General features: G+C 39.0%; 1 protein-coding gene across 10 annotated transcripts in view; it reads left to right on the forward strand.

The window, feature by feature from the left end:
- The first annotated feature begins 7358 nt into the window (after window positions 1–7358).
- Window positions 7359–26181, forward strand: part of ARB2A (ARB2 cotranscriptional regulator A) — a 484742-nt gene continuing 465919 nt past the window's right edge. For 6 of the 10 annotated variants that reach the window (XM_078153129.1, XM_078153135.1, XM_078153132.1 and 3 more), the window contains exon 1: window positions 7359–7506. The gene's annotated coding sequence lies outside the window, so the exon portion shown is untranslated. Of the gene's footprint in view, window positions 7595–26181 lie in introns of all 10 variants that reach the window. The other 4 variants (XM_078153131.1, XM_078153134.1, XM_078153133.1 and 1 more) reach the window with 2 other exon arrangements.

The following is a 26181-nucleotide window of genomic DNA, read 5'->3' on the forward strand; positions in this document are numbered from 1 at the left end:
TGAGAGTATATATAACATAAACGACAATGTGTCAAGGATAAAACAAGGCTTCCAGAGGGTACAAATGGAAGGAAGGATAGAGTGGAATAGGAATGTGGGGGGGATGGAATGAAATAGAAAAGCATGTATTAAGCACTTACTGTTTTCCAGGTACTAGGAATACAAATAGAAAAGCAAGACTGGACATGCTCTCAAGAAGCTCACATTATAATTAAGCAAAGTAAGTCACAAAGGAAGGTTGAGCCTTATGGCAGATGGAGAGATCAAATGATGCTTAAGATCTGTGGGGTCATTGTTGACTTTGATGAGCATTTTAAAGGGAGCTGGTCCCTGACCAAGGAATGAATGAAGCACTTACTGTATGTGAAGCACTGGGAATAAAAATAGAAAACTAAAAAATTCCCTGTTCTTAAGAAGCTCACAGTCTAATGGAGGAGACAACACATATGGAAGATTTCAGCTGCAAGTCAGATGGAAAATTCCCATGGTCCTTACAGCAGCAAAGCAGATATGCCTGAAAAAAATCTTATCAGTTTCTGATGTTGAACCATTTGATAAGGCTGAGGACTTCAGTGGCAAGAACTTTCTTTTCTGGGTCTTCAGTACTGTTTCTGTGGCACCTGCAGGAGCAGTGGCCAGGCTGCATGGCCACAGGGTTTACTTCCCAGAATAATGTTTGATAACACTGAACTGGAATCTTTGCCATTCTCAAGACTCTTGGGTTCAAGGTCCTGGGCTATCCCCATCAGTGTTTGAGGGGAGATGACAGTCTAGATGTTAATGTTGTTTTGACTTGCCCAGTACATGCTGCCCCCGTCTCTCCCTCAGAGTGTCTGGCTGCTTTCAACTAGACTGGCTTGCCTGCCCTGAGTGTGGCCATTGGTGCAGATGGCTAGCCCCTCTCCACAGGAATTGCTTCCACAGATGACAGCTGGCTTGGAAGAGGGGATGATGGTTTGGAGGTAAGAAATGATGCTATTCCAGGACTCCTGGGTCCCTCTTCCTGTTGGTGGCAGTTAGGCAGTTAAATTGTGCTGGTGTTGATGAGGAAGGTAGACCCACTCTTCACAATGATTTCTCCCATTAATGATAGCTATGGGGGCTGGGCTGAAAGCCAGTCTGGTGGAGTGTGGGGCACTGCTATTTCCAAAGTTTGGGGTCCAAAGTCCTGGACCATCCACATCAGGGTCAGAGATGATGGCTAAGGTAGTTGTGGTAGTTTATCTTGCCTAGCACATGCTGCCTCCTGTCTCTCCCTTGAAGTGCTTTGCTACTTCAGCTAGGCTAGTTTCCTTTCCCTGTGTGTGGCAGTTAGTTGGCAGGCAATGGGAACCATTAGCCCCTTCTCCACAGGAATTACTAATTTTTTTTTTTTGGCAGGTGGTACTAACGCTGTGCTTGTTGGGAAGGACAGAAGGCCTAAGATTTGGAGTGGTTGCCTTAGGTCTAGCCAATAGTGGTCGTCTAGTACCTGATTGGAACTAGGCAATGGGCATGTGGGAACAGTTCCCCAAGGCTTATTCCTACTGGCCCATTGGGCACCCATTTAACATGAGGGCTGCCATCAGGCTGGAAGGGAAGGGAAGTTCCGTGGTACCCTTAGATGGCAGCTCCTCCTAGTGGTTTATGGATGAAAACAGGCTGAGGCTAGGAAAGGGAAGATCTCTGGTTCCTTACTATGGCAACTGCTCCATAGGATGGGGTTGACATGGATAGGCGTAACATTATTAAAGTCCTTGCACGTAGGCTATGCTAGTATTTTCCCAGAAGATAATGAAACCATCTCAGAAGCTTAATTTTTGTGGGGATACCAACATCTAAATCACTGATATAGCCTCTTGGTAAAGGTACTATTTTTTTACTTAGGTAAAAAAAATCTAATGCAGTAGTAATCAGAGGCTCCTCAGGCTTGACACATGCCTTTGAGCAGGCATACTACCAGAACAAATGTAGAGAGAGGGGAGCTATATCCACTGAATCAACGTTGTAAACTTGTTGAATATCCTTTACATGTGATTGCTAATTGCACATCTCCTTTTGTTAAATGTTAGCCACGTAACATTCCATTCCAATTTAAAATCTGAATCACCAAACCACCCTGAGACAGGCAGAATTCAGAACATGTAGCATTTAGTTGGAAAAATATTATTGTAGTTGACCTCATTGTTGAAGTGGAGGAAGGGCAATTAAGAGGAAGGGAGCACTTAGGAGATCAGATGCCCTGGCATGGGAGCTATGTACTCTAAGGCTACGATGCTTCTGGCCACATATGCTGAGTCCTTTCAGTGGGAAAGGGATGGACTACCAATGAACTGGTGGGATTAGAAAGTAAACTATGTGCTAGCATTTGGCAACTAGCCAGCAGATATAAAAGTGTTCAAATGGGAACTGAGCCCTGAAGGCAGTAAATATTGTACAATGTTGATGTTGAATTAGCGTGACTTTATATTTGGGCATAGATTATGCTCTCCAGTGAAGTCCCTGATCCTCTCTGAAGACTTAATTTTAAGACTGTTTAAGAATTCTATTTGAGATTTTTTTTTTAGATGGCATTTAGGAGACTGTTAAGAACTATGCCCAGAGAACTTTGTGGAGACCTCTTAATATAAGGCAGTGAGAGAGGCACTTAAAAGAACAATGTTTGAGCCTTTTCAGGATTCCAGACTTTTCTAGAATTGGGAATGTAGACAATGTACCCTAAATATACCCTAACTGATTTGCTGAAGTTAGCAAGTATTTAAATGGAGAGCATATAAAAGGATCAAACAGGTCAGCCCTGCAAAACCTGGGCCCAAGTTTGGGGCTCAGTGTTGAAAGACTTGGTGCTTTGGGATGATGCAGTGAATACTGGGTTGTCCCTTGCTTCTCTTCCTACCTCTGACTGCAGTGTGAGGCTAGGTCAGTTTAAATGGACAATTTCTACTCTCCTTTAAGAATGTGTGAAATATAACTTTCTTTGGGACTTCCTAGAAGGGTGGTGGATGCATCCAGGCAGCCAACAGAAATGGTAACTGACTACACATGGAAGCTAGAGATCACTACTGGCCAGATTAATCTCTTCTCTGAGCAGAAGTAAGCACACAGAGGTTCTGAGAGGGATTTTCATAGCTTTGGTGGCAAGTTGTGTTGGAGAGATTGGGAGCTCCTGGGTTCCTCAGTCAGAACTAACTCAGGCAGCAGGAGGATTTTCTGCATCCCAGAGAATGCCCATGATAGGAACTCCAAGCCCTGGTCAGACCTGGTTGACCGGTCAGAACTCCTTAGAGTTTCCTGAGCTATTCCTCACCATTTCTGACCTCATCAATGTGATGGAACTTCCAGGGTCTGTAAGGCCCTGATTTGAAGGTAATAGAAACAGCAAGGCAGATCAGGCCCTGGAAGTTGGGGCAGTGAAGTTGTGATACCAGCACTGGTAGAACTTTTGTATGTAACTTTTGCTTGCTATAATCTAGAACTTCTTAGGCCCCTTCACATTGCTGTCAGTACAATGTAAGCGAGTCAACAGATATTTTTTTTCCCATGGAAGGCCTGAAGAACAAAGCAGAATTGTTGGGAAGAGATGAGATTGTTTCTGTGTAACTATCCAGCCCCCACAAAAGAAGCAATTCTTCAGCTGAGGCTTCTAAAGGTTAAAAAATTTGGCATTTCCCTCCTCCCTCTTAATGGGGCTCTCAGAGAAGGGGAGATCTTGCCAGGAGGGCTGGGAAACACTGGATGGGTGGCAGCACCCAGTGTGTCTCCATACTGAGCCCAACACTGAGAGAGGCTGCAGGCACAATAATGACTTCTTAGCTATCTCACTGGAGATAACTGACCGTTGATGAGAATGGATGACTGTGCCGTAAGAGCTATCATCTATGCTTTCCACATGTTACAATGTTATGCCAGGAGACCCATTGTAGACTGCAAATATTTGGCATCACTCACATTTACCAGATCATTAAAATCTGGGACTTGGTCATTCCAAAGGGAGGTGAAACCTGGGATTTCTCATCTTTATTCTGCTCCATATTTCATCACATAGGCTAGGCTAGTCTTCCTCTAAAAGGTAATAAAATCATCCTTGAGACTTAATAGATCCAGGGACTAAGGCTGTAATTGCTGACAAAGCCTCCTGGTTGAATAAGTCAAAAGCCCAGCTCAGGAGGAGTCCAGGGGTTTACTAATTTTGACAAATGCTTTTGATCAGACACCACCAAGGCAAATGAAGGGTGAGTGATGGTGGGTTCAAAAGGAATCAATGCTGTAGCCTTGTTGAATATAATTTCTGTATTATTAAATAAATCTCCTTTTGTTAAATGGTCAACGAGTGCTTGTTTTTTGTTCCAGTTCAAACATGAGCCACCAGACCATCTTGAGTCAGGCCTGGTGAAGAACAGATGGATATGAAAAGGTGGGGTTTGGTGGCTAGGGAAGAAAGCTCTGGCCTTGGCAGCTTATGGCTTAGAATCTCAGGGATGCTGGGTAGAACTCTAAGGAAATATATTTGCAGGGTTCTTACAGTAGCAGTAACGATATGATTATCAACCAACCTAAGGAAGAGGTTAGAAAGGCTTGGGAACATGCATGGCAGTAGGGTAGCTGGTTCTGGTGGTCAAAGCAAGGTTCTGTAGAGTCCTAGGGCTGATTATGGAGGAGTGAGGCACCTTATAGCACTCACTCTCCAAACACCAATTGGTCAGTTCTGCCCTAGGGTAGAGTTGATTATTTTTTCTCACCTCAATAGCACATATAGTAGCATATATACTAAATTTGGAATAACACAGAGAAGATTGTATAAGGATAACATACATATTTATTAAGAGTTTCATACTTTTCCTTCTTATATAGCAAAAAACCAAAACCAAAACCAAAAACCCAAACAAACCCGAAAAACTCCCCACCATAGGCCAGAGTTTCAAGGGTCCTGGGTGGTAGCAGATTTGAAGGGTGAAGGGTAGAAGGGCAGATGAACAGTTACTTCACTGGACCAGAATGGTTTTTTTTTTCATCAATAATATCTATTTATTAAGCACCAACTATCTGCCAGGTGCCATACTAAGTGTTGGACAGACAAAGAAAAGCAAAAGAGTTTCTGCTTTCAAGAAGCACATAGTCTAACTTTTGTGCAGGAGAGTATAGAAAAAGCAGGCGATAGTCTTGTTCTTCGAGCACATCTGGAATGTCAGTTGGCACCATACTTGGAGGAAGGATAAATTGGAGAAGACCCAAAGGAACCCAGAATGGTAAAGGACCTAGATATCCTGCCATGTGACTGAAAGATCTGGAGAAATTTAGTACGAAGAAGAAAAAAACTTACACGATAGCTAAGGAGCAGCAGAAAGAATGCTGGATTTGGAGTAAAAGAACCTGGACTCCATTGTTGGGAAATATTTTACTACTACTTTATATTGGTGTGACCTTAGGCAAGTCACTTCTTATCTGTACAATGAGAGAGTAGAACTAGACTTCCTCAAAGATTCCTTCCAACTCTAAATTTATGATCCTATGAGAAAATGAAATGTATGTGAAAGTATTTGAAAAGTTGTCAAGTGAAAAAGGGAATTGCACTTATGGGACCATAAATTTAGAGATGGAAAGAACCTTTGAAGTCATCCATTTTAATAGAAGTTAAAGTAATTTTATACTTGAGAAAACTGAGAGCCAGAAATGTTTAAGTGATTTGCCCAGGGTCATGCAGCTAGAAGGGAGCAAAGCTAGGATTTGAAATTCTGACTCCAAATCCAGCACTCTTTCCACTGTACCAGGCTGACTAGTTCCATTTGACCCCACTTCTAACATAGTAATGGGTGGAAGTTGTAGAGATGAATTTAGGAAAAACTTTCTAAAAGATCTAAAAGGAAGAGGTGAGCTCTCTCATTCGTCTATGAATAAAGGCTGAACAACCACTTGCTGCATATATTGTAGAGGGGCTTCTTTTTCCTGTACAGGTCAGACTAGATAGTCTCTAAGATCCCTTCCGACTTAAGGATTCTGTGATTGGGGAGAAGAAGTTCAGGTATTAAGGTCATGCTTATAAGAAATGCTTAAAATACAGTATTTTAACCTTGGCCCAATTAATTTCCCTTTATAGCTCTTTGCAGGCAGAGAAGTTCCTGCTTGCCTTTGTATCACCAACATCAGGCACAATGCCTTGCAGACACTGTTAAGCACTTGCTATTTGGCCAAAAAAAATTTGGAAATCGTTTACCACAGAACTCTTAATTTCTACACATTAAATTATTTTAATTTATTTTAATGTCCACTATATTACATCTCCTGTATAGGTGTAGGGATACAGCATGGAAGGGGCAGCTAGGTGGCCCAGTGGATACAGTGCACAGACTGAAGTCTGGAAGACTTAGTGTCCCTGGAGTTCAAATCCAGAAACAACAAAAATACAGCACGGACCTATGATTTAACTGGAATAAGGACGCCCTAGTGGGAAAACTTCCTCTCTCAAAATGGCCCATCAGCAGCTTCTTTGTTACTTAAAAGAGTATTCACAGTGATAGAGAAATTAACTGACTTGCCTAAGGTTACACAGGACTTGAACCCAGATCTGGCCAATTGGTCTCTTCAGAAAGTGTTATAATTCGAAAAGATTTCTCAAGTGACAATTTCCCCGAATAAAATCAATATATAAAGGGCAACTAGAGGAAACATGGTAGAATTGTTAACTAGAAAGAAGCAAGGCTAGGCATCGGAAGAACTCAATTATTCGTTTAATTGTCTCTTTGACTAAATTGACTAAAAATTGCTTAATTTCACCAAATTTCCAGATCCGCGGCTCTCAGTTTCTGAAGAATCAGATTTCAGGTGAAAGGGATCTTAAAAGATAATGTCATAGAATCCTAGACTTAGGAGGGTAATGGGCTTTGGGTTAGCCAGTCCGCCACTTTACAGATGGGACAACTGAGGCCCAAGTGACTTCCCTAAGTTAAGCAGCATTTATTAAGCGCCTAAACGGCGGGCGTTGCATTTATACTGAGGCTCACAGCAGAGACAGAATTCGAACCCACGTCTCTGAAGCCCGGTTCTTTTCCTCGCCCCGTTCAGTGACATCAGAGCACCAGAGTACAGGTTCATCAGCCGAGGGGAGGGCAGCGGCTCCGACGAGCCTCCGGGCCACGTCTGGAAGAAACCCCGGCCGCCCTCTCCCGGCTCGGGGCCGGAGCCTCCGGGAGGCTCCCGCCTCCACTCCTAGGGCCTCGAGGCTGGACCGAGGCTGCGGCTCCCGCCGCGCTCCGTCCCGAAAAACCCAGCTCAGAGCTCGCAGGAGGAGGAAGAAGATGCCGGTCGAGCCCCACATTCCCAGGCTCAGCGCCTGCGCGCGCGCCCCCGATAACCGTCACAGCGGCCGCCGCCGCGCCCACGCGCGCCATACGCTTCCGGGTTGGCGGCCGTAGGCCAGATGACGTCAGATGCTCGCCAAGGGCCCCGGAAGTGCAACTTGAACTCGGCAGTGGCGCCGCATCCGGGGAGCTGAGATCACAACAAGCGCACGAGTGAGTCCGGCCGGAGATGGTGAGGCGCCCCGCCCCCTGACCCTCCCCTCCCCCCGCGCCTCCCTTGTCCCTGCCTGCGGGGGCCCCCCGGCAGGGGTCTAGCCCAGGTAGGTGCCCGGGCCGGGCTCCTGCCGTCCCAGGGCCCGGGGCGCGGGGCGGGCGGGGTGACGAGGGGAGGGGCCCACGGAGCTCTCGGGATCGCTCCCCACCGGGCTTCCAGTGACAGCCCCGGGAACGTGAGATCACGCCCCCGGCCCCCTCTTGAGTGTGCTGCGGGCGCCGAGGAAGGGTCGCAGCGACGACCTCGGCTCCAGGTCGCGGGGTGTCATTTGTGCCCGCCTGGGAACGGCCCCGGGAAGGCGGGGAGACTTGCTTGTGACTTAACTTGGTGCGGAGCATGAGTGCGCCCAGGGCAGGAGCTCCCGGAAAAGAGGGTCCAGAAACGGACCCCGAAACCTCTGCCCTCCCGCAGTGATCCCGGGGTGGGGAGGAGAGAGAGAGCAACCCGCGGGACCCGAACTTGCTGGTGCTCTTTAGGGGAGAAGGGACGGGACGCGAATTTATGAGTTCTTAGCATAGGGAACCCTTCCCGTAAGGAAACTTCTTCTACCCACGCACCTCAACTGTTAGACATTTTATAGTTTTTAGAGTCTGAGAAGTTAAGTGACTTGTCTAGGGTCACAGAGCCAGATTTTGTCAGAGGTCATACTTGAACCCAGCTCTTCCTGTTTCTGAGACCGACCGGCACTCTGTCAACTACACCTGAGATTCTCAAACTTTTTGATTTCAGAACTCCTTTACACTTTTAAGAGTTATTGAGGATCCACTTTTTGAGTTTTGACCTCAAAGACCCCCTGAAAGAGAGAACCACACTTTGAGAACTCTTATACTCTCAAAAATTATTGAAGATCCTCTTTATGTAGACTACATTTATTCATTTTTTTTGCCATAGTAGAAATTAAAACATCTTATCATTATGAAATAATAACATTTTGACCTCAGGACCCCCTGGAAAAGTCTGGGGACCACATTTTGAGAACTCGTTTACACTTTTAGAAGTTATTGAGGATCCCTTCATGTAGGCTATAACTATCAATTTTTGACATTAGAAATTCAGACATTAGAAAAATAGTTTTGACCTCAAGTGCCCCCTTAAAGGGTCTGGGGTACCAACTTTGAGAACCATTGTAATACACTGTGCTGCTTTCTAGTTTAAAGATGAGTGGGCTTTGTAGTTAATTTCAATGGAATGACATGCCTTAATATCACATCACCTTAGTTGAACTTATTTTCAAAAGTAGCAGTTGGATTGAAGGAGTACAGGACTTGGAGTCAGAAGAGTTGCTTCTGATTATCTGTATGGCAGGGCAAGTTACTTAACCTCTCAGGATCCCATACAACTCTCTGACACTAAATGTGGAGCTTGCATCCTCAGCTGGAGTCCCTGTTCAGATGATGAAGACACAGATCTGGTCAAATAATAATAATAATTTAAAAAGCAGTCTCTGGTGCTGACACTGATGCTTATGTCACTGAGGAACTCCTTCAGCCTCCATTTCTTCATCTATGAAATAGGGATAACTTAGTACTTATCATTGCCTACCTCACAGAGTTGTTTTGAAGAAAGTATGTTTTAAGATGGAAAGCACTAGATAAATTAACTATTATTAATACTATTTTATTTTAAAATGGGTTGAGATACTATTCTCCTTTCCAGTTAGAATATAGTATTCAGAATGATATTTTCTCAAGGCAGGTTTGCTTGTCATAATGCTGAGAGGTAGAGGGTGACAGTATTTCTGACAAACTGTGCTGCATTGTTATGTTAATCCCCCCCACCCCAGTGTTTTGAAAAGGTGTATGGGAAAATTGTGTTTTTTTCAGGCCAACTAGCTTTGTGGTACACCTCATCAAATAATTAATAGTTGGTATTTCTGTAAGTTTACAAAGTACTTTTCATACTTCATTCCATTTGATCTTCATAACAGCCTTGTAAGATAGATATATTACATAAATTATTAACCTCATTTTACATGAAGTTTAAAGAGGTTTTGTCTCTTGCTTATGCCATGTAGTTAGTAGGCATTAAAAGCAGAATTCCAGCTCAGGTCTCATTCCAAGTCCAATTCAGTTACCACTATACCACATTGCCTTTCAAAATAAGTGTCATTTTCTTTATTAAGTCAACAACAGGCTTTTCCAGTTTTTAGTGGTATGGTGACATTGACATGAAACTGTGATGAAAGTACTAGATTAAATGACACCACTTCTGATAAAGCACCATTTTGAGTTTAATGGGATATGAAACAATTTATTTCATAGGATCCAGAGCTGGAAGGGACCCAGTGGTCATCTAGTCCAACTTCCTTATTTGGAGACCTAGAAATGTTAAATGACTTGCCCAGGTATGCAGAGGCAAGTAAGTAGCAGAGGTGACATCTGATGATTTTTCTACTTTGCTGCCACCATTCCTGTAGCTTACTTTTCCTAGCTTGTCTCCACCTCAGTGAAGGAATGAATGAACCAATCCACGTTTTTAATTAGAGTTGTACAGTTACTTTCTCTGGTTTTAGAACCACATGGAATATATAGAGTAGCCATAGGTGGCTAAGTAGCAAGTGATATTATGTGTACCCTACTGTGAAATATCTAGTCAGTCCCTTTCAGAATACCTATAAATAGGAATCAGTTGTACAAAGTTATAGTTTGTCCTCTCTTCTTTTGGTACTGTTTTGTTCTATTTGCATTGTTTCATATGTATTTTTCAAAATTTCTTCATATTCTTCATACGTATTAGTTTTGATTATATTATAGAATTACATGACATTAATGTTCCACAAGTTATTTAACAGTTCCACTGTTTTTGTATGTTTAAGTTGCTTCCAGTTCTTTTCAACCGCAAGTAACACTTGCAATGAAAATCCTTGAATGTGTATCACTTTTCTTGTTTTTCAAGATATATTCCCAACAATGGGATTATTGAGTCAAAAAGGATTTTTTTGGTAATTTGATTGCATGCTGCCATATTGCTGTCCAAAATATTGTACAAGCTTTTATTTCACCATTAATGTATGTATATACCTGTTTTGTAACAACCCTTCCAGCATTGGGTTTCATTGTTTTTGGTTATTTTTACTAATGTGATGGGTGCTCTCTAAATTTAAAATAACTGATGGGCAGTCACCATGCTTTTCTTTGCTTTTGTAGTTTCCACAATATATGAAGTGGGTTTGGGTCACAACTACTTTTACCTTAGGAGTGTAGCAGATTTATATTCTACAAACAAGCTATCAAAAAGCGAGTGCTGTCTGTCACTTACTGTGCTGGGGATACAGATACAAATACAAGAAAATGAAAAAATTCTTACTCTTAAAGAGCTTACATTCTGTTTCAGGAGACAGCATGAACATATATATGCATATATTAAAGAAATACAAAATAACTTAAAAGGTAGTTAAAGAGGGAGGGTGTTAGCCGATGAGCAGAACAGGAGAGGACTTTTGTGGAAGATGATACTTGAGCTACATCTTGAAAAAAGAGGGGAATCTTTGAGGTGAGGAGGGAGTTCGTTCCAGGAATGAGGGGATGACCAGTGCAAAGGAAGAGATATGAGTGTCATTTGTGAGGAACTTGCAGAAAGCCAGTTTGACCCTAACATAATCCAGGAAGTCCTGTAAAAAGAAATGTGGGTCTGGGAGTGAGAAGGGGATGTAAAGGAGAGATGTGATGACAAAAATGACAAGAGAGTTGGTTGGCCCTGTGCTTTGTTGAGCAATGTGGATCTGAGTGTGTATAAACATTGGATTGAATTTAAATTATTCTCATTCATTGATATCAGGGTACAAATAAACTTAGATTGTTATGCGAATTTTAAAATGCCTAGCATTTTTTTTTAAAGCTTAGCCCTGGTATAGTGGGCTAATAACAATAACAATCAGTTTTCAAATATCTATGCTAATGAAGGCCTACAGTAGTTTAGATAATCATTACATCTTTTAGAATTGACTTTGGAAGGTGTTTTTGTTCTTGTATTTGGAAGCATGTGCTATTTGGGAACCTTATTATTCCTCTATGTCTGCCTAAGTCAGTTCACAAGAGGAACAGCCCAGAAGAGACTTCAGGTAGTTAATGCACAGAGAGCCTTTGCCCTGGGTCCCAGGCTGTCTTTTTCCCCCAGGGACAAAATGGACTGGGCAACCTAGAACAGAGTCGGTATGAAATGTGAGGACTTTTAACTTTTTCACCTTTCCTCTCCTGGCACCTGGTTATTAGGATGGCTTTGATTTAAAATGCATACTTGTTGTTTGATAAAACCTAAATACATATTATTTACAACTTAGATTAACGTGTAGATTTCATTTCCGTTGCACCATGTAATCCAGTATTTTAAGTTTTGTCTAATATAAGCTCATTTATTCATTTATGTTACAAAATAAATTCACATTAGTTAAATTGTGAAATCAACACAATTTTTCTTTCCTTTTCCCAACTTGATGTCTCCTTTTTGGTGCCCATTCTAGTGTTTTCTTACCCCTCTTTTCCTTTCTTCTTCACTTTCCTCAACAAAATTTTATGTTTCATTTTATCTGCAAACATTCCTTGCTCTCTGATAAATGGCTGATTTGGTGAACTGATTTGTGCTGCTGAATTTGATTGCTGTTAACAGTATACCGGGAAAAACAAAACAAAACAAAACAAAACACTGAATTCGGAATTAGAAGACATACTCAAAACTTCTGTAACCTTAGGAAAGCCCCTTAACTTCTTTGAACCTCAGTTTCTCCATCTATAAAAATGAGAAGTAGATGATCTCTGAAGTCTCTTCTAAACCTATTACTTTGTGTTATAGTTAACACATAACATTTTCACTATCATGAAAATTCAAGCTGAATATTCTCTATTATGATACAATTTTCACTTTTAAAACTATTATTTATTAAGAATAGGACTTGTTCTTCTATTCTTGAATGGACCTGTGATCTCATAAATACGGGTGGATTACAACTAGGTCACAGAACAGAACCTAAAAGTCATTTCACTTAATACCCTTCTTTTACGGATAAAGAAACTAAAGTTCAGAGAGATGAGATATTAAATGACTTGCCCAGGGTCACACAGACAAATAGTAGTTAAGTGGCAGAGTTAGAAATCCCCCAGGTCATTTTTCCATTTTATGAGACTCTTTTACCATAAAACATCAATATGATACCTCCATACTATCCTAGAGGCCTTCTTTCTAGGTTTTGACATTATATAGGTGCCAGTGCAATAATTAGGCTATTCATTCATTATTACTTATTATTGCTACATTCCTCGACCATTTCCTTTTAGTAGTTTGTTTATAAGTCATCATTGCTACTATGCTTCAAGCCTCTTTATGTTTATCGTGTCCATTGTTCATTGGATCAGCTTCAATACTAGTTCTTTGGAAATTGCAGTTTCCATGATTTACAGCTATATCCCCAGGAGAATATTGCTATTTAAAAATGGATTTCGCAACTACTACCTCCTCCCAAACCCAGACATTTAAATGGTCTTATTTAACTAAAACAACCTTATTTATTGTCAGTATTTTTCTTCAACAAGAAGCATGTATATTTATTTTAACAAAACAACCATATGTGTGTGAATTTTTAATTGTTTCAATTATGAATATGAAATGTATTTTTTCCTGTCTGGTCAGTTTAAAATATTGGGTTATACAGGATTATTTTTTATTGTCTTTCCTTGTTTATTCATAGTCTCCCAAAATAATTTTTTTTTATTTCTAAAAGATTCATTACTTGGTAATGTATTTTTCTAAAACAGGGATTCTTAACTTGGGCTCTGTAAACTTTTTAAAAAAACGTTTTGATAACTATATTTCAGTATTTGTTTTCTTTGTAATCCTATGTATTTTATGCATTTAAAAACACTGTTCTGAGAAGGGGTCCATAGGTTTGATCAGACTACCAAGTCTGTGACACAAAAATTGTTAAAAATCCCTGGTAAAGCAAGAAAACATGCTTTGTACACACATGTAAGAAACTTTGTTTAAGTATGGGTGATCATCTCAGTATTTACTTCAATAGTTTGACAATCCAGTCAATCACCAAGCATTTACTATATTACTATGTGCCAGGCACTGTGCCAACTGCTGCCCTTGCCATTAAGGAACTTACACTCTTGCTGGGTAACTAACTTGTGCGTCTTTGGGCATATACAAGATTCCTAGAAAGTAGATACAAGGTAACCTTATAGGGAAAGCACAGCAGCCATCTCCTATGAAGGTTGTGTTTAAACTGAATTTTGATAGAAACTTGTGATTCTAAGAGATGAAGAGTAAGAACAGGAGGGTATTCTAGGCCTGGGAGATAACCATTGCAAAGCATTGAATTAGGAGGTGCAGTGTTTCATGGAGAAAGAATAGCAAGTAGGCTGCATCATAGAGTTCATGGAGAAGATTGAAGGATTACAAAAAGCGGAAAGATAGGAAGGGTCCAGGTTGTGATGGGCTTTAAATGCCACACAGAGGCATTTACATTTGATCCTGGGAGACATAGGGAGCCACTGGAATTTATTGAGTGGATAGATGACATGGTCAGAGCTGTGCTTTTATTTTTTCATTTTTTATTTTTTTTAGGGAATTGGGGTTAAGTGACTTGCCCAGGGTCACACAGCTAGTGTCAAGTGTTTGGTCTGAGGCCGGATTTGAACTCAGGTCCTCCTGACTTCAGGGCCAGTGCTCTTTCCACTGTGCCACCTAACTGCTGCCAAGAGCTGTGCTTTTAGACATTCATTTTGGTAGCTGTGGGGAATATTGGTTGGAATAGAGAGATATTTGAGATGTGGATATAAAGTAGGAAGCTATTTAAATATTCCAAGTGAGAGGTAGTGAGGGCCTGAAGTAGGGTAGTGGCTACTTGAATAGAAGATGAATAAATGAGTGAATAAAAAGCATTTATTAAATGCTTATTACATACAAAACACTGTGCCAAAAGGCTTGGGATGCAAATAGAGAAGTATGTTAGTCTCAAGGAACTCACATTCTAATGGGAAAAACACTACATATGGAAAGTTTCATCTCTTAGTCAGTTGGAAAAGGCCCATGGTCTTTAAGGTGCAGTGGCAAAGCAGGTAGTCGTGACTCTTTTTAAAATGTCATTAAATGGAGACAAAGGGGTTTACATGGGAGATATTGTAGAGAGAAAAAACAAGATTTGGGAACTTATGGCATATGTGGGGAAAGAATGAAGCATTGAGGGTAACAACAGAGTTTTGAATCTGGGTGACTAAAGACTGATGGTTCCCCTGATAGTAGGGAATTCTGATGAAGGGTAGGTTTTAGGGGAAAACAGTGAGTTCTGTTTTAGATATACTGAGTTTGAGATGCCTACAGAACATCCGATTTGAAATGTCCAATAATAGGCAGTTGGTGATGTGAGACTGGAGCTCTGGAGAGAAACCAGGGCTGGATATATGGATCTCTTCTGTGTATGCTTATATATGTCCTTGTTATCTCTCCCATTAGAATGTAAGCACTTGGAAAGCAAGGTCTGTTTCACTTTTGCTTTTGGTGATTAATAAATGCTTATTGGTTGATTAATTGATTACATCTATGTGGTGAAGTAGGTAGAACTTTGGAGTTGGAATCAAGAAGACCTGAGTTTGAACGTAATCTCACGTCTTTATTTGCTATATGACCCTGAGCAGGTCGCTGAGAAAAAAGGGGAGGGGGGAAGACAACTCAGTATCTTTACTCCAAACCCTTTCTTCTTCCAAACTTCTCTATTGCTGTTGTGGACACAACAATCAACCAGACACAACAGAGAACCTTGTTATCATCTTTATTCACACTCACTCTACATATCCAGTCTTATTGCCAAATCCTGTTATTTTTTACTGTCACAGCATGTCTTGTGTATGTCCCCTATTTTCTACTTACATAACTACAGTCCTAATTCAGGCCCTCAATCACCTCTTTGCTGAACTATGTCAGAGGTCTTCTGGTTAGTCTCCCTGCCTCAAGTCTTGCCCAAATCCAGACCATCTTCTACATAGCTGCCAAAGTGATTTTTCAAAAGTATAGACCCTGTCACCTTTATCCAATAAACCCCAGTGGTTCCCTGCCACTTCTAGGATCAAATATAAAATCTTCTGTACTGTTACTGGGTGAAATCAGCTTGATTGTTTGACTTTATTGATTCTTAGTAGCCAGAGAGTAGGAAGGAAAGAATCAGATGGTAAAAGTCATCTAAGCTTGAATATGAACAGATCTCTTGGACTTTGACTCCCTTGGGACCTAGTTATTCTTTCCCCCGTCTATTCCTTTCTCTTTTTCCTCCCTTCTACAGTCTTAGCTATTCTAGCCATGTTCTTATTGTCATATTATATACAATATCTTATGTATAATATATTGTATTAGTAAGAATTTATTAGTATGTGCCAGGTGCTGTCCTAAATGCTGGGTATACAAAGAAAGGAAAAATACAGTCCCTGTTCTCAAGGAGTTAAATACAGTCCCTGTTCTCAAGCAGCTCAGAGTCTAATGGAGGAGACAACATGCAAACAACTGTGAACAAACAAGCTATGTACAAGATACATTGGAAATAATCAACGGAAAAGAACTCCCAAGGAAAGGATTTTATCTGGGATTTGAAGGAAGCCAGGATGTGGAAAGTGAGGAGGGAAGGAATTTCAGGGATGGGGGGGATTGTTTTTAAATGACTCAAGTCAATAAAGACTTTCTTTTACATGCTATGAATTTGAGGCAAAATTTGTGTGGTGTTCACTTATGTGAACATGGTGTGGCTAACTAAATTAGCTGATTGAAGGACATTAGGGGGATAAGCCAGGAAGATTGACATTCAGATTTGGGAGAGTATGAAGGATTGGGGATTATCTAATGAATGAGACACCAGAATGGTGTATACAACAGTAAATAAGAGGAAGAGGAAGTTCCTAAGTATGGAAGAATACGTAAGTTGAAGTGTTTGGATTTTGTGAACAGGAACCAATTCCTTATAACAATTTTTAAAAATTAAAGAATTTATCATTAGAATTCTTTTTAATAATGAGCTCCATAGTCCACTTAAAATATGAAAGTTTAATTAAACCTTTTTAGATACGCATCTTATATAAAACATGATACATTGTTTAAAATTGCTGTCCTCATTTACTAAAATATTAATGAAGAACTAATCTTTCCAGTAGCTTCTTTTAAAATTTGTTGTTGGCATTTTTTTTAGTAGATTCCTTACTATATATGATGGGACTATATTTGATTTAATAGCATCTTATTTGGCAGATTTCCTGTTCGTCATCCATTAATTTTATTTTAGATTTTACTGTATGCTACAGTTTTTTATCTTCTGAATAGCTGTTTTTTTATATGCATAAAAGGGACCACTGGCACTGGTGTAATTTATTTGTGTGTCACCTACAACAATGGTATACATTAAAAAGCACACCAATTTTGTTGCTCAGCCTTTAAAAACATCCTTTAGTTCCTCTGGTTGTAGCCAGGTCATAAGAAATATTATCAGCACTGTTTACAGAGTGATTTGGTCATTTCCAGGCTAGTTAAAAATAATTCCCCCTTTAAATGTAAGCTCTTGCCTCCTAAAATTAAGTTATATCACCTGATATAGTAAAATCACAAATCTTTAAAGTATGATATTATTCTACTCAGATGTATTAATATATTTGCTGATATAAAATTGTAGTTTTGCAACAAGAAGCAGAGAACTATAAAGACCCAGAATCAAGCTAAGAGTAGGGTCTTGGTCTTTTAACAATCAAATCCTGTTATACTGAATAGTAAAAACATTTGGGAAGATCAGAGAATCATAGAGCTGGAAGTCTTTATCTAGTGAATCCTTCCATATTCAAGTATTCCATTTTCCATGTTCCTTGCGATTTTACACTTAAGAATGAAACTTGGCTTGAGTAAAGTTTTTAAACAATTCCAAATGTAACAACATCCTTTCCCTCTTAAAAATAGTCAATACTTTTAAGTGATCTGGATTTTGGAGCCAGCTTAAACTCAAGAATGCTTTCTGATCTAATCAGTGAACAAACAACTATGCCAGCTTGTTTTGAAAAAGGGCTATTCATAAGAAAAATAAATAACTCTGGCCTACAGTAAAATCCAAAATAAATTCAGTGGATGAAGAATATAGTCAGATGAGCTACTGTCTATCAGCAGGGAAATATTACATACTGTGAATGGATCCACAAAAAAAAAGTCAATACTGATGAGAAGGCATACAATACATTTCAAGACTCACTTTTTCTTTTCTTTTTCTTTTCTTTTGTTTTTTGCTGTGCTATCCCTCTTTATTTGAAGAGGTTATTTTTTACATTTGTTCAAAAAGAGGAATTCTGATTGCTAGATGATACATTTCAACGATCTCTGTCATAGTCTAGAGTCTAGTTTAGAAAAATCTATTGTTTCTCCTCTGTATTCTAAGGACCAATGACATCATGATTTTGGGGTCAAGGTACAGTGTATTTGACTGTGGCTGCTCCGTCCAATATAAGCCTGGAAGCTTCTGCCACAAGTCAGGCACAAATAGTCCCTTTGAATATTTGGGATGGAGATGTCTCTAGATTTGCACATCTTATGTGTCCTTTGTGTTACTGTGATTCTGCTTTGTTTATAGAGCACAGTGCCTTCTTGGATGCCAGCACTTCATGCTGGGTGATCCTGTGCCAGTGTCTCCCATGTCTCACAATCGGTACTAAATCTCTATAATAGTCTAAATGCCACATCAAATGAAACTGTTTTTTGTAGTGTTAGTGCAGTTGATTTTCCCCTGACCTTCCTTCTTGTAGTTGCCCTATCCAGCTCAACTTGCAGCATGTGCCTGGATATTATGTTGTCTAACAGAGTTTTCTAGCAAAAGCATCCTTTTAGGGCTAGCATCCTTGCTCTGTTCTAGGACACCATTATTGGTTAACCTGTCTTTTTAGATAATATCGAATATGGTAGATGGAGGTACCCTCTTTAATTCATTCATTCTTGTTATTCTGTATATAACCATGTTCAAGTATGTAACTGAGGACTTAGCAGCTTTTATTAGAGTAGGAATCTACTACCATGATGATGATGATAAAAATATTGCTACTATTTCAATGTCTTATGAGAAACTCAAATTATAAGCATCATTGAGGTTGTCATTCATCTGCATGCTTCTTTCTGTTGACAAATGTCGGTGACTTGCACAATGGAGATATTAATATAAAGATGGACTAATTTGTGATGCATTGTGAAGTGATGGAAAAAGTGCAGAATACAGGATGACTAAGAAGGGAGGAGATTGTCTATAGCTATGAGTTTGATAAAGGCTTGGAGTAGGGAGGTAGCCTTGAAAATGGAGACAAAAGTATAAATGTGAGAGACGTCCTAAATAAAGAATCTGGATGGAACTTGATGACTGATGAAAGAGATGAAGGAGAAGGAAGGCAGTCCAAGATCATAGAATCACAGAATGTTAGAGCTGGAAGGGACCTCAAAGATCATGTGACCTGACCTTATTGTTCAGATGAAGAAACGAGTATGTCTCAGTTCTTAGTCATGTTTAAAAATTAAAGCCCTCTTGATTAAGTTATCACAATTCTAAATAGATATTAAAGCATTAAGCCTAAAGCCACACACAAAACATTGAAAGATCTGAAGAATTTTGATCTTTTGTGTAGTCCAACAAATTACTTCATTTGCAGGTTATTTAAATATCCTTATTTGACCTTACTCAGTTTTAGAATGGACCTTAGAAATCTAGGCAACCCCTTCCTTTTCCACATGAGGGAATAAACTTCTGCCTATCTTAGTCACACACATAACAGGGAACCACAACTAGAATCTGGTTCTTGATTCCTTATCCAGTATTTACTATAATACTACTCAGTTACCTTAGTCAAAGTATTTGGAATTAGCACAATAAATCAGAGATGATGCATAAAGAAGAATGAATAAGTCTTTTTTGAATCAGCCCTTCCAAGTTACCAATTAAGAAAAAGGTAATATTAGGAAGAATATGAAAATCAATGTTGTTACCCATGGTTTTTTTGTTTTATGATAAAATGTAGTTATTTTCTGTGCTTTTACCACCACCTTCATCTTTCGCAGGCAGTTTTATGACCCAATGACTATTGTCACCATCCATTTGTTGGCCCAACTGACATGAGTATATGAAGTTGTTTGCCATCAAACTAAGTTTCATAAGCAGTTGATCATTGAAAGAGCAAAGGAACAGTATATAAAGCTGAATGGGAAAAAGGGAGGAATTAAAGAATGCATTTGGGTTGTTTATTTCTGTGCCCTCTGCCCCCCTCCACTTATATTTCCCTACATGTATTTAAAACATATTCACCGGCTGAGCCCTCTTCTTATTCAGGTATATGCCTCCATTTCTTTTTGTGTGTGTCCTTATGCATGTATGTGCATGTGTGCATATACACATTGTGTTCTATGACTTTATTCATGCTGTTTTTCCCTCCTAGCTACTATTTTGTTTAAGACTTATACTGGAAGTTCTCAGATTATTCCTAGTCTGTAGTGCTCTTTCCCTGAAGAATCAACTGAGAGCCTCAAAGCTACAGGCCTACTTTCCAAAATTAAAAAAGAAAAAGCCTCAAACCGAAAGCCAATGGTTTTGGTGAGCTTTCATATGCTTACCAGTTTATTACTAATGCTCTTGAAGAGACTCATGGCTCAGAAAACAGGTCTTATGAAGTGCTAGATTGCTGATCTGGCATCAGCTAGACCTTAATTCAGGCTTTCATCATTTTTCATTTGGAATATTACAGTAGCCTTCTAAATCGACTTCTTTCTTCAAGTCTCTCCTCACACAGATACTAAAGTGATTTTCCTAAAGCATGTGTCTTATATCATGTCACCTCGCTTCTCAAACTCCAGTGGTTCCCTAATACTTCTAGGAATAATGTAAGCTCTTTTGTTAGGCATTTCAAGTTTCATAACATGACTCCTTCTTTTCTTTCTTATCTGCTTACACATTATTCCCTCTGTAGTTCAGCTACTGGTGTACATGCCATTCCTCACACACATTCCTCTCCATATACTGACTGGCCCCCAGAATTGGGCCACTGCCCCTCTTCACTTCAAGCCCATCTTAGAATTTTCCTTCAAGACTCACCTCAAGTGCCTCTTCCTGTAGGAGCCTTTGCTGCTTCTCCTCTAAGGCCACTTTTATTTTCTCACTCTGTCTTATATGTACCTGTTTGTGTACACATTGTCTCTCCTGTTAGAATGTAAGCTACTTCGTATCCTCAGAAAATTTGATGACACAGTTGCCATTGATGTGACAAAGATGTGAAGAGGGCGCTAGTTTTTTTTGTTTTGTTTTGTTTTATTGTTTAGCCAAAGGCAAGGTTTATTAAAACATCTGTCATATTGAGCAGACTCTTAAGGAATCTAAGCATTTGTATCACTAATGCAAGCGGGCCAAATCTTAAGAATCTGATGCCATAGCTGTATTATCAGAATCTGAGCCCATGGCTAGATTTTAAGAATCTGAGCACCTTAGTGGAGACAAGATGGACCTTACATACAGGAAGCCTGTGGGAAAGATCCAAGAGCACACTAGTAGTTTGGGGTAACTGGAGGAAGGGTCTAAGGTGGATCTAGATGGGAGTGGCCAGTAAGTTGGGGTGAACTGAATGGAGGGTACTAGTTTTAAGGAAGAAATTAAAATTCTATTATTGATACATTGAACTTGGAGCTATAACATTATCTGTAAGTTGTTGTATCCTTCAGGCAGCTGGAAATTCTGGTACTAGAATTGAGTAGTTACTGAAACTAAGGAGTCAGGCTAGGACTGGAGACATTAATTTAAAGAGTCAACCAAAAAATGACAGTTGAAGGGGAGAGCTGAGAGAATTAGCACAGATCAAAGCAAGTTGTTGAGAACCACCAGGCAGCTGTGGGGAACCTGCAGCCTTGAGGCCACATGTAGTCCTCTAGGTCTTCAAGTGTGGCCCTTTGACTGAATCCAAACTTCACAGAACAAATCCCCTTAATAAAAGGACTGAACCCAAGGTCCTAAAGGGCCACCATGTGACCTCAAAGCCAGGGTATTGAGAATTGTCTGTAAAAAACTTTCCCCCTTTAAACTATGCACTAAGATTACCTTCTGTCATTCTTTATCCACTTAGTTTTTCTTGGGTGGATAGATAGGCCCAATTTAATAAAAATACATTTTTTGGATACATTTTGTCTTTGAACTTTGGCTCTCAGTTGAACCCTTGAGAGACAGAAATGCAATTAAGCAAACACATCTGATACAGTGACTGAATCTGACAGTTTCTGCAATATTCTGTTACAATGGTCCTCTGCTTCTGTTACAAGATAGGAGAAATAGTTATCTGTTCTCTGGGCCTTTCATTGGTTTTCTGTTATTTGGAGTTCACTAGATCTTTTCATTTATATTATTGAATAGTGTTCTCTTGGGTCTGCTTATTTCATACTGCATCAGTTTTTATAGTTCTTTCTATGTTTCTCTGAATTCCTCTTATCTGTTGTCACTTGTTAGGGGGAGGAGAAAGGAACAAGCATTTATTAATTGCCTACTATATGCCAGGAATTGTACTAAGTGCTTTATAAATGATATTCTGTTACATTTCTGTACCTTAGTTTTTTCATCCATTTCCCGGTAGATTTTTATTACCAAAAATGTGATACTATGAAGATTTTGGTATACATTGAATCTTTGGTTTTGTTTTTAACTTCTTTGTGCTATATGTATAGTTGGATTGCTGAGTCAAAGAGCCAAGATTTGATCACATTTCTTGAATAATTCCAGATTCACATCCAAAACATTTGAACCAGTTCACAGTTCTACCAACGTGTGCTAGGCTTTTTCCACAGACCTTTCAGCATTGATTGTTTTAATTTTTTTAATCATTGCCTATTTGTATGGTGTACAATGAAACTGTGGAGCCATTTTATTTTGTATTTTTTTTTTGCTATTAGTGATTTAAAGCATGTTTTCATGCACTCTTATAGATTGTAATTCTTTTTAAAACTATATCCTTTGATCCTTTATGTATTGGGGAATGGCTCTTGGAGTTATATAAGTGTGTCAGTTTCATACGTATATACATGTGTGTATATTTGTATTTATATGTGATGTCAGACTTTTATTACAGACATGATACAATCATTTCTCTCTATCCCTTTTCACTGATTTTATTTGTGTACAGCTTTTAAAATTTTATATAGTCAGAATTGTCTGTTTTTATTTTTTATGATGTCTGTCTTGTTTAATTAAGAATTCTATCTCTAGCTATAGTTGTCAAAGGACTGTTTTTGTTGTCTTCTAATTTTTTTTTTATGGTATGACCGCTTATATTTAGATCACATCTCTATTTTGAGCTTACTGTTGTATATGTTGTAAGATGGTGGTAAAAAAAAATTTCTGCCATCAGCTTTCTACTTTTCCCAACAGTTCTTGTCAAAGGGAAGTTCATTTCCCAGGAATTTATGTTCTGCATTTATCACACATTACGCTGCTGTTTTTATTATTTCTTTCTTGGTTATGTAGTCTTTTCTGGTTTTCTTTTCTTGTTTTATTTTTATTTTTCCCCCCACCACTATGAAGTATTTTTGCTGAAGCAACAATAGTTGCTTTATAATGTAGTTGATATCTAGTTGTGCTCTGTTCCCTTATCTCATACTTTCTCTTGTTATTTCGCTTGGCACCTTTTGTCCTTCCAAATTAATTCTGTTATTGTTTTGTCCAGTTCCAGTTTTCTTGGTGATTTGATTGGTAGAGCAAGGCTAACCTCTTTAGAATTCATTTTGTAATCTTCTGAGGCTTGATTAAGTTGGCATACAGTGCTGCCTGCATATTGAAAAATCTGGAAGATCTCATCAGATTTAGTTTTAGAGCTGGAAGGGACCTTTTAGATTATTCCATTCTCCATTTTATACCCTCCTCCATTTTTCAGATGAAGAAACTGAAACCTCTAGAGGGTAAGCTGTTAACTAAGGTTATATAGCTATTAAGTGACAGAGGCAGGATTTGAAATTAGGTCTTTTTACTCTACTCAGTTGTCAATAAACATTTATTAAGCTCCTACTATGTGCCAGGCACTGTGCTAAGTGCTGTTAACCAAAAAAAAAAGAGAGACAAAAATTCTTGCTGTCAAGGAGGTCACTCTCTAATAGGAGAGACATCTAAACTACTATGAACAAACAAGCTATGTACAGGATAAATTGGAGCTAATCAAGATAATCAACAGAGGGAAGGCACTAGCATTACAGAAGACTGGCAAAGGCTTCCTGTAAAAGGTGGAATTTGAAGGAAGCCAGGGAAGCCAAGAGGAAGAGATGAGGAGAGAAGTATTCTAGGAATGTGGGACAGACATTGAAAATGCCTGGAGTTGGGATGGAGCAAAGAAGCCAGTTTTGTTTTTGTTTTTGTTTTTTTCGTCCAAACACAGCTCTTTTTCACCCTGTACTGTCTTGCTGCCGAATCATCTGTAGAGAATCTTTTACTTGGACTTGATGCTAGATCTCTTCTGTGCCTTACCTGATATTAATGATCAAAGGGTCATCCAACAAAATTTATTTTTACCTTTCAAGGAATTTTATATAATTTTGATGAATGCTTGGAAGACCTTGTTGCATGGAGAGCTTGTTTTGCTCTCTTTAGTATTTTTTTTAAAGCTTGAGAAACAGCAAATACAATGGATTTTGTATTCTTTATATTTTCATTAGTTTCATGATGTTAAAGACATGTGCTACTATAGAATATTGCTGTGAAAGTCTGTCTGTTATCTTCTAATGATTTTATCAAGGATGCCCTCAATGCATATTTAGTTAATTCATAAACATTTTCTATAAATGGCAAAGTAGGCACATACTTCACTACTTATTGATTCTCTATTTGTTACTTATTTTGGGTTGTAATGAGATTGAAAAATTTTTGCCTACCTTTGAAATTTTCCTGTCCTTTAAGATATATTGAGAATAGACGCAGCATTCTCATAATTGTTGCTTTTAGTATAGACCTCCTCTTTTTACCTATGGTCTAATCCATCTGCTTTTCTCAAGTAACTCTCCTAATAAGCATTATCTAGAACTCTGCTTTTTAGGGAGGGCAATAGATAAATGTATGGTAAGTAGGTTGCAGTATATTACAATGTATTATGAAGGAGAAGTGAAGTAAAAGATGTCAACAAAAGAAATGTGTGAGCGAAAAAGAATATGGGCTGGTCATGTGGCCTAAAGGAAAGGATGAATATTAGGCCACTCGTGCTCCATTGGTATTCTCATGATGATAGATAGATAAAGCATTTTTGTTAAGTGCCTACTATGTGCCAGCTATCATGCTAAGCACTGGGAATACAAATACAAGCCAGAAAACCCAATAATCTCTACCTCAAGTTGCTTATCTTCTAGGGGGGAAAAGATAGCACAAAAAAGGGAGCTCAGGAGAAGGTAAGTTGGAGAAGTGGTCAGAGACATCATGGACTAATAAGGATTTGAAGAGAGCATACCTGGCCTAGTTTATTTTCTGTAATATATGTTTGGGGAGGAACACATGAGTCAGATGAAGATGCTGTGGAATGGAGCCACAGCCGTTATTTTAATTGCCAGCATGAGAACAAAAGTTTTGGGGGAGAGGTGGTCTGGGGAGTCATGGCCTGATCCTGTTTTATAATGTCAAGAAAAAGCAAGAAAGGCCCTAGCCAGGATAGGTGGACCTCCTGTGGTGAAAGGATTTAGCAGGCAAAGATAGGGTCCAGTAGAGAAAATATCCACATCAGTGAGATAACAGGTACATTTGAGTTTTCAAATATAGTGAATCATAAGTTGTAGAAAACAGTATGTATAAATCTTGTCTTACAAATCTTCCACTACTAAAAGTAAATAAAAATTCATTAAAAAGTACAAGAATAGCAAGCTCCCCCCCCCTTTTTAAATGTAAGGTTAATTTGTAGTTTCTGGAATTCTACTTAATGTAGGCTACTTAATGTAGTTTCTGGAATTCAATGCCATGTTATTGTTTAGAAAAACTAACCGAGTAAGGAAACTTTAAAAAACAAACAAAACAAAACAAAATAAAAACATATTTCCTAGGGAATCAGCTATTTGGTGTAACTCCACTACAGAGACGTGTTCTTGGTTTCAAGTATATTTATCAGATTTTATTAGATATCCTTTATATTTTTTTGACGAGGTTAGTTTAGCTATAGGCAGGTTTCAGATAGTTTGCTAATTTTCTGGTAAGAAAGGACCATTAGCAAAGTTAGTGAATAAAACTTCAATATTCAAAGGAACCCGATATTGATAGGATGACCTAGCTTACTAAATGCCAATAGTCCTTCAAATGTAGATTGAGCAGAAGCTGCTTACTGTTATTTAACAGTTCAGGCAGCTTTATAATTTCCTTCATGCTAATTTGTGTACCAATAAAGGACAGTTGAATCAACATCTGTTTTTCAGAGAAAGGAAGTTTAACTCCCATGCAGAAAACAGTGATATTTTTGGCATTTGTCATTTAAACAAATAGAAATGCATTTAACAAAATGCTAGGTTCAGACAAAGCACTAAATAAAATATTTCAAGCTTGTTTTATTCTCATTCTAACACCAAGCCCTCCCTCCAGTGGCTGCTACTGCAGAATTTTACTTTTTTTTTTTTTTGGTAACCTCAGTCTGGGAAAACTGGCAAGAATTTTTTTTTTCC

Source organism: Phascolarctos cinereus, unplaced genomic scaffold (genome assembly GCF_003287225.1).
Source record: "Phascolarctos cinereus isolate Bilbo 61053 unplaced genomic scaffold, phaCin_HiC Scaffold_4;HRSCAF=312, whole genome shotgun sequence".
NCBI classification, from domain to species: Eukaryota; Metazoa; Chordata; class Mammalia; order Diprotodontia; family Phascolarctidae; genus Phascolarctos; species Phascolarctos cinereus.